An 8,340-nucleotide genomic window follows, 5' to 3' on the forward strand; every position below is an offset into this window, starting at 1 on the left:
ATAACCTGCACTTTATTGAAGGTAATAGCTTTTCTACAAGGGGTGAAACATTTTATTTTGTTTTTATTTTCTTAAAATGACATAGACTAATTCTGAGAATGTACTTAAGCACTTTATTTATTTATATATATTTTTGGATGTTGATGGGTCTTTATTTTGTTTATTTTGTTTATATGCAGTACTTAAATGAAACCCTGTGCCTCAAACATGCTAAGCAAGTGTTCTACCATTGAGTCACAATCCCAGATCCAGGCACAGACACAGGTCTTTCAGCTCTTTCTTGATGTGTAGAATTTCTCACCCATGCCTCTGCTGTCTTGATCTAAGTATCCATACATTTACTTCACATTGATACAGTGATTTGATGCACATACAGAATACCATTTATGCAACAAAACAGCATGGTTTACAACTTAAATCAATTTTAAGCATTCAAGCTAATTAGAGTCATAAAGCTATAAGAATAGGGCCTTTTAATCCACTGGTATATTTAACTATTTTAGATGGTTGGGCTTTTTATACAAAAAGTCATGAAGTAGTCCTGAAGAGTATTTGGATTGAAACAGGTGAAAAATAATGGTTGAGGCCCACTGCTCTTTTGTGTTTCACTAATATTAATTCAGAGACCATTAGGAGCAGCACACTAGCTGAGCTGAATAAAGATGGCCAATTTCAAAGAAAATCATATTTTATATAATACAGGACCTTTTAGATCACATCAGGTTGACTCTTTTGGAAAGCAAATGTGTAAGCCATGCAGTTCACAAGACATGACATGGATCATCCAAATTCCACATGGCTTGTGAGGCCTCTGTTTGGCAGCAGAAGACCCTCAACACTGGCTCCCACAAAAGAGATTCCTGCAGTCCAATATTGGGATTAGAAAACTGTAGTAAACTATGGTGAAAGTAATTTTGAAGACAGATGCATTCTGTTTGTTTCCAGAAAAAAGAGTAAGAAAAATATGAGTTAAAAACTCCTTTTCCATGAAATCCTATTTGTTTTGCTTTGTGAGCATACCCTATAGAAGAAAATAGAATTCTTACTGTGAGGGGAAATCTGGACCTCCAGTGATTGTTACAGAAGAATAGGAAATGTTGACACCAAGGGTATGCTATCAAATACTTAGCATAGGACTGCCTACTTCTTTGAGAGAAGGCTCTGTGGTAAATACAAAATGCTGATCAAATCTTTTCTTTTGGTTTCATTAAGCCAAAAGTTTTATTTGATGTTTGAGATCCATTGTGCTTTGAAATATAATCTTCTTAGCATCCCTGCCCTAGGTTTTTATGAAAGGTGATTTAGCGTACTGTTGTGGGCTAACATCCATTTCTTCTTTTTATGGGAAACATTTTCTACTTAAAAAAAATGAAAATGGCCAATACTCTTTAATAGGGAATTTTATTCATCATTGAGTGGAGGCTTTCTTAAAATATTTTTATTCAAACACATATTTTTTTTTGAGAGAGAGAGAGAGAGAGAGAGAGAGAGAGAGAGAGAGAAAGAGAGAGAGATTTTTAATATTTATTTTTTTAGTTTTTGGCGGATACAACATCTTTATTTGTACGTGGTGCTGAGGATCGAACTCAGAGGCGTGCGCATTCCAGGTGAGCACACTACTGCTTGAGACATATCCCCAGCCTCTTCAAACACACCTTTTATTTAAAATATAGAAATGACTGGCTTTACAAAGCCAGTTATGTAAAAAAAAAATTCAGACACTTTAAAATAAACAGATCACTCACATTATATTTTCTACAAAAATATTTTATTTACCATTATATTTACAAAAATATAAAAGAATCAAATTATTTCACATACATTTAAAAAGTTAACCTTAGATTAAACATATATACATTTATACATAGTGTTCTAGAGTGCACATGCACATACATATTCTAAAATATATATAAGATTTCATCGACTTGGAGAAAAATTTCAGGAAGTATCTAGTATTGATATTATTTAATACACTTTCACGAATAAGTAATTATAAAATCGTGTCTAAACTTGTGAGAAATAGTTTCATATGTTATCTTTATCCCCCAAAAAATAAGTTTTCATAGATTTATCAGAGGATACATAATCTGTCATTCCTCACGGTCTTATCATGCATTCACTTCTTTTCTTATTTTTAGCATGGATTCTTTAGTACATTAAGACTTCTTTCTTCATTTGTATATTTAGTTTTTCACTTCAACCTATTTTGTTTTACTTTCTTAATCACTCTTTGTATTCTGTCTTTCTGCATCTCACTCAAAGAATAGATTTAAATGAGACAATATATTATTTTTTAATAAATGAATATATTTTAGTTGCTTCAAAAGTATTTGCTTTTTTTCATAATATGTTATAGTTATTCTTGAGTTTTACAAACTCCACAATGGAATATATACAACATTTCAACATATATAAACATGCTTTTTAATTTTTGTATTAAATATTTGATTTCCTCTGAATTTGCTCACAATCTTTTATAACATAATTTTTAGATTTTATTCTAATTTATTATAAAAGACAGTAGAATGCATTGTAATTCATATTACCCAAATAGAGTACAATTTTTCATATCTCTTGTACACAACAGAGTCACACCATTCATGTCTTCATACATGTACTTAGGATAATGACATCCATCTCATTTCATCACTTTCCTATCCCCATGCTCCCTTTCTTTCCCTTCCTCCACGCTGCCTTATCTATAGTTTTTTTCACTTCCTCCCATGCTTCTCCCTCATTTCCATTACATATCAGAAATTTTATGTCAGAGAAAACATTCAGCATTTGGTTTGGGGGATTGGCTTACTTCACTTAGCATAATATTCTTCAGCTCCATCCATTTACTTGCATATGCCATGATTTCATTCTCTTAAATGATGAGCATTATCCCATTTTGTATAAAAAGAACATTTTCTTTATCAATTCATATACTGAAGGGCATCACAGCACACTACATGAATGCAGCTACAACAATGTTTATACTACCACAATTTAAAAAATGATTTTACTATCAGATTATAAATGCTTTTTCTAAACATCTGATATAAAGGTATAAAAGCTCTACATTGTTTCTAATGAACATTGTGGATGTTGAAGGTGTTGAATATTTTCTTATATATGTATCATCAGAAATACTATTATTTCTACTAATAAAATGTTTCTAAAATGAAAATATTAAATGGAGAAGCCAATAAAGTAATAGCCTTGCCTCATAATGTATTAGGTGTAAGACTTTGTGAATATTATAGTATTTTTTAGGTGTAAAACCTTAACTAGATTTCATTAGAATCTTAGCTTTTCTCATTTAGTAACTTTATAAACTATGATATATCACTTAACTCGGGGATTCTCAGTTTGCTTATCTGTCAATCATTAATAATTGCTCTCAGATTTTTCTGGAAAATTTGAACATGCCCAACATTGTTTTCTTTTTCTTTTTTAAAAATATTTATTTATTTATTTATTAAAGAGAGAGAGAGAGAGAGAATTTTAATTTTATTTTATTTTTTTTTTAGTTTTTGGCGGACACAACATGTTTGTTTGTATGTGGTGCTGATGATCAAACCCAGGCCACACACACTCCAGGCAAGCTCACTACCTCTTGAGCCACATCACCAGCCCTGTTTTCTTTACTTATATGTTATAAAAGAAATTTTCAGAGTTCTCTAAAGTAAAGTAGCCCTGAAAAAAAACAAGCGCTCTATACAATGTAGACATGCAGTGGTCATAACTTTTGAGATCAGAACTACATGAACCTTGGTTTCGTATACCCCATCAATTCAAGTTTTGTAAACAAGGGATAAGACAATGTTTTGTACTATGAAGAAGACCTCATAGCAGGACAGGTAGACACTGCAGTCACTTATCCCCATGAAGTCCCAATATAACATCCACTTATCACGTGCACCACATTTTCAAAAAACATCTCATTACATCAAAACTGGTATATGACATGTAACCTCACTAAAAGTCTCACCAAGCTCAAAAATATTTGGACACCATACATCGGAGGGAGGAAGCCAGGATCCGATCAAACAGAAACTGCTTGCATTAAGACCTGTAGCCACCTTGGTGATGTAGCAAAACACAAAGAAAAATGAAAGCATGAGTTTTGGTGTTTAGAGATAAGTGTGCAAAAGGCATATTTGTTCTAAGACAAGGAAGCAATGTAAACCATAATTGTAACTATACACTTATAAAACCACAATTTTAAACAAAAGGATAGAAAACAGGCAGAAGTATCAAATTAAAGAACAGGATAGAGTTTTTAACTCATAACAGAAGACTTGACAATCCTTACCAAAGGGGTGAAGATGTCCAGAAATTTTCCTTTATGAAGGTAATTTGTGGAAGGAGTGAGTTTTTCATTTCTGAAGAAAATTTTGGCAGAAAGTATAGAATAATAGAAGGAATAGCAAAAACACAAAAGTCACAGAAGGAAGCTAGAGTCTAGTAAGATGTTCAGTTATAGGGTTGGGGATATAACTCAGTTGGTAGAGTGCTGGCCTCACATACACAAGGCCCTGGGTTTAATCCCCAGTACCACCAAAAAATAAGTTCAGTTACTAATTTTTATTGTGTTTATCATGATGTCATTTAGAACTATTATTAGTATTATTATTTAAATCAGGAATTGAACCCACAGGTGATTAACTACTGAGCCAAACATCAGCTCTTTCTTTTCTTTTTTCTTTCTTTCTTTTTTTGTTTTTGAGACTTAATCTTGCAGAATTTCTGAGACTGGCTTTGAGCTTGCAATTCTCATGCCTTAGTCTCTAGAGCCAACCAAGATTACAGGCATTCGCCACCATGCCCAGCTTGGAATTTTTTTAAGTTATTTTATTTTTATATATCAGGACTTCATCTGACAATGATTGTATTTTCTTTTGCTAATGTTTTGAATAGAATCTGTGCCTTATACCACAAATAACCTAAAAACTCACTCTTTATGTAAATATGATATTATCTTGGCGTGAGTGGAATGACTCTACAGTTCTTTAAGTGACTCCCTAAGTATCATCAAGCATAATGTCAAATCTTTGATATTGTTCCATAAGAAATTTGGAAAAGAATGTGGCACATTAAATGTATATTCTAATAAAATTAAAGAGCCTTGAAAAATATGTCCCAGATACTTGTGCTTTAATCCATTATGAGTAATGTTTTAGACATTATGAGAAAATAAATGTTGTTTAGAACCCCACATCTCAGTGATTTATTTAATCAATCTTTATTTCCCACTCTAAAAGGTCTAAAGTGAACAAAATCTAATGGTCAGGCAGGTATACTGTGTGGCTTACATCTGAGATAGTTTTCAGAACTCTGGGGTTCCTGCATTTCATGGGTTTTATCAATCATTTTTTCTCTACAATTTGTTAGTATCACAAGAGTACGTGTTTCTATCAAAAATATCCACCTTAGTCTCCCAGACTTTAGAAATCTTCACTTTGTGATGGTGTGCTGTGGGAGAGGCATTAGCTTTCAGAATCAGTTTCAGCCTTCAGCACAGTTCTTTGTGCTACTTGCCATCTTGAAGTATTTTTTTCCAGCAAAAAGTATGCTTAGAGAGTTATGTTGTGTATGGAGATAAACTTGAATTTTTATTTAACTTGTCTCTTGGCTGATTCATGTCTCTTAACCAGTGATGAATTTCTATTAATAATTTTGCATGAATAATAAATGAAAAGGTATATTTAATAGAATAAAATTATAAGTAAAAATAGAATGAGCCATTACGCCTTCATTAGGATTGCCAAATGAAAAAGAAATTTAATGTAGTTAAAATATTTGTAATTTAAAATTATTGTACTTAAAAAATTATAGCAAATACGGTAACTTTAAAACTGTTTCTTTATCTTAAAACATATAATTGAAACTTTATAACTTAAAGATTGTTTTTTCAAACCTGAACTCAATGAATCACACCTCACCAGGTGCAAAACTCAAAAATGAAGGCAGAGAATTTGTATATTAAGAACAAGTTTAATTTTTTTTTTAAATAGATGGCCATTATAAAACCTGAAAGATAATGTTGAAAAGATCCTTCAGAATGAAAACAGAAGATTAGACAAGGACATTAAATTTTCCTAACATGATTCTAAAATGAGAGAAATGAGATATAGAAAAGGAGAGCTAGAACATGAAAAAATAAAATTTGGTTTAAAACTAAACACACAAGCCAGTTAAGCTTTCTTTAAACTAGGAGCTAAACATAAAGACCATGGTGTCTACACAGAATTTATATCCTGTTATATTACTGTGTCTGTGTTTTAAACAATTTAATCTGTTGCTTTATGAATTTTTAAAAATGACTGATTTCTGTAATGGAGTCCTTTGTAAATTACCTGATAAATGTTGAATAAGAAAAAGTTATCTACCATATCTAGAAAGGCATTAAAATTAATTAATCTATAGAACTAGAAGTAAAAGTGTCCCAGAAATGAATGTAAATTTGCTAGTTTACATTTAACTTATGGATTCTTACCATGTATCCATTAAATTATAAGATTTGAAGAAAAATATTTTAAGACAGTTTGTACTAGTTATTTGTCTTGGCTAAGGGAAGTCAGACCTCTTAAGACCAACTCCATTCCTCTTTGATATACCCCTAAATGCTGTGTGGTCCTGCACTGGATTTGGCCTTGTTTTTCAGTTCCTACTCTTCTGTAGCACTTTTTGTTCTGACATTATTTAAATAGTGCTCTCATTCTGGGTGGTTCTACACATTCTGTATTATCAGCAACAAGCACAGGGTAATCATTAATTATTGAAGAAATACGAAGGCAAATTACTTCTAAAAATAGATAAAGAGAGCTAATTATTTTCTTTAACTTTTTTAAGACCTAAATATAATTACTCAAAAACTTGTTCTTCATTTTTTTTTTTGATGTCACACTGGAAAGACATGAGAGAGACACATGGACAGACACAGGGGATGTATAAAATTTTCTGAGGTTAAACCTTGTTGTGCACACCCATTTCTCATGTATTTGCTTAAAATTCTGACTTCTTTTCTCTAATATATAAAATCATTAAGATTTGGTAAATTAGAATGCTTATTAGTTTTGACTTTACATCAAAATTGATTGATATTTTCTTGCCAAGAATTTATTTATTTCATGATCCTCAGATTTTTGAGGCTTACTTAATATTCTTATCATCTTTCTCTTATGCTTGCATTACTCAGAGACAGAATTGCTGTATTCTTTCATATGTATTTCTTAAGAGCAAAAACTTCAGACTATTTGATTGGGTATCAAAGGTATTTTAAATTAATCTCATGGTAAAACAACTCTAAATACTCCTTTCTATGTTTTTACATTTTCAAATTGAGGTTTTCTTCAGAGCATATTTTACTGAATATTTGTGTTTCACAATAACAGACTCAGAAATTTCAGTCACTAAACGCCATTTATTTACTGATATATGTACAATTTGGATTTTTAATTTTGTGCAGCTACAATAATATTTGATAATAATAGTTATGATGCTTTCATGAACAAAAGTATATTACAAAAATAGATGTATTTCAGTATACCTTAATAAAAATGGACATGTATATGTATCATTATTTAAATGTTTATTTTCACCTCTGGGTATATTTTACCAATATTATTATAAAATAAATCATATAACATTTATTAATTTATGTTTATTTGTTTGTACCATATTTATTTATTATGTTATTGTTGTATACATATTGCTGGTTAAAACATTCTGTTTTTTTAAAGAGAGAGAGAGAGAATTTTAATATTTATTTTTCAGTTTTCGGCGGACACAACATCTTTGTTTGTATGTGGTGCTGAGGATCGAACCTGGGCTGCATGCATGCCAGGCAAGTGCGCTACTGCTTGAGCCACATCCCCAGCCCCAGGTTAATACATTCTTAAAAAGAAAATGCTATTTAATAACCATAGCAATGGTATATTAAAGAGCTTTTTAAACTACTCTTTTAATACATATTTTCTTTTATCTTTCTAAAACCTTCTAGAATGTGTAAATTTATAAATATACACATTGAGGAACAAGAGATCCTATGGCAATAAGTAATATATCAAAGTGTCAAAACCTGATAAATTCAGTGCTAGAATTAAAAGTTTTCCTGAATTGCAGGTCAACGATGTCTCTAATGCAGACAGTAAGCAAAACATTAAAATAACTAAATAACTGTAATTGAAATGATTCAGCAAACTATTTGGCATGGCCATATATGTCATCAATTTTAATCAAATATATATTAGATTTATTTATAATATATAGGTTAATTTATTCCTTTATGATCACTATCTCTTCTTTGAGAAATGACCTCTAGTAAGCAGCCTCATTTGGCCTCAGGATGTG

The sequence above is a fragment of the Callospermophilus lateralis genome, unplaced genomic scaffold (genome assembly GCF_048772815.1).
Source record: "Callospermophilus lateralis isolate mCalLat2 unplaced genomic scaffold, mCalLat2.hap1 Scaffold_132, whole genome shotgun sequence".
NCBI classification, from domain to species: domain Eukaryota; kingdom Metazoa; phylum Chordata; class Mammalia; order Rodentia; family Sciuridae; genus Callospermophilus; species Callospermophilus lateralis.